This window comes from Apodemus sylvaticus, chromosome 16, assembly GCF_947179515.1.
Source record: "Apodemus sylvaticus chromosome 16, mApoSyl1.1, whole genome shotgun sequence".
NCBI lineage: Eukaryota > Metazoa > Chordata > Mammalia > Rodentia > Muridae > Apodemus > Apodemus sylvaticus.
This window is the reverse complement of record NC_067487.1, coordinates 1,695,893-1,697,405: the sequence shown is the minus strand read 5'-3', so window position 1 is coordinate 1,697,405 and position 1,513 is coordinate 1,695,893.

Genomic DNA, 1,513 nt, shown 5'->3' with positions numbered 1-1,513 from the left:
TGTCCTGGTGCGCCTCACTCGATTTGTGTTTCCATTTGTGACCTCCTTCTCTCCGAGCCGGGGAGGGCTGCTGGTCTGTTGCGGTGCACACCCTTCCCGTGCGGTGTGCGCGTGCTTTGCCTCTGCTTAGCTCGCGGTGCTCCTGGAGCGTTCCGGGCTCTGACCCCAAAGGTGCCCGCTTCCGAGTCGGCGGTGGCGCTTCCCGTTCCCCGGCGTGCCTCCCGTGCTCCGTCTGGCTGCGTTGCTTTGTTCCCGTTCTGTCGGTTCTAGCTCGAGACGCCTGGTGAAGAAAAGGGGGGTCGAGGCGGTAGAAACGAGGCGTCTGGTGCCTGAGCGAGAGGAAGCAGGGGCCGACCCCTCCTCGCTGGGTGAGCGCCCACCCCGCGCACCGCTTCCCGCCTTCATCCGTAGGTGTGCGCGTAGGGTGGTGCTGAGCGTTTCGCGGCCGTCCTTGCTCTGTGTGGACTCTGTGTGAGGTTTGCAAGGCCCGGCTCTCGGGGATGCCTGTCGCAGGTCTCCTCTGTCCGCGGATGCTCAGAATACCCTTACCGATACCGCAGGCCCCCCTCCCCGCGTGCACCCTGCCGCGTGTGGGTCTTGTTTCCGACACTGCTTGTGGCGTTGCAGCTCTCGGTTCCCGGGGCTCGCCGCGTTGGGTCCGTCCCGCCCTCGGTGAGAAAGTCCTTCTCTAGCGATCTTCGGAAGGGTGTGCTATGACCTCGAGGGGTTTCCTCCCGGATGGTCCCCTCGAGTGCCCGCTTGCGGACCCACCCGCCTTTTCTGCGCGCAGCGTTTGCTCTCTCTCGTCTACAGCGGCCCGCGCCTCCCCGCTCCGAGCTTGGGGAGGGATCACGCGGGGCAGAGCTCGTCGTCCCACCGCTGGTGCGGAGCTGTTGAGAGTCGGTGGCGGTCGGTGGCGGGGAAGGGCTCCGTGCACACGCCCGCGTGCGCGGTACCTCCTCCCGCCGAGGGTCGTTGCGGGACGGGAAGCGGAAGGGTGGCGGTGGGCATCCGGCCCCACACTCGTCTCCGGTTCGTCCCCGTGCCTTCCGTCGCGTGCGTCCGCCCCGCCCGCGTCCATGTCTTGGTCCCGCTACCGCGACGCGGGCGTGCCGCGCGTGGTGCGTGCTGTGTGCTCTCGGACTGTGCGGTTGTCGCCTCGCCCCCTCCCTCGGTGGCGATCCCACGGCCGGGGGGATCGCGGGAGTCTCCCTCCCCTCCTTGGGGCTAAGGAAGGCCCGTGTCTTGCGGGGTTGATGTCGCTCTCGGGGGCGGACGTGTTTTGGGGGACCGGCTGTCGGCCGCGTCCGGCGCTGCGGTTCGGAGGGGCGTCCCGGCTCCGCGTCCGTGGGCGCGTCTTGCGTAGTGTGTGAGGATGTGTGCGAAGGGGACGTTCCCCCGCGAGGGATTGGCGAAGAGGCTAGTGGTTGTCGTCCCGTCAGCGGTGGGTCTGTCGGCCTAGGTGAGTGCAGGGGCTCGTCCGGCCCTGCCGTCCTCCGTGGCGATGTGCGCT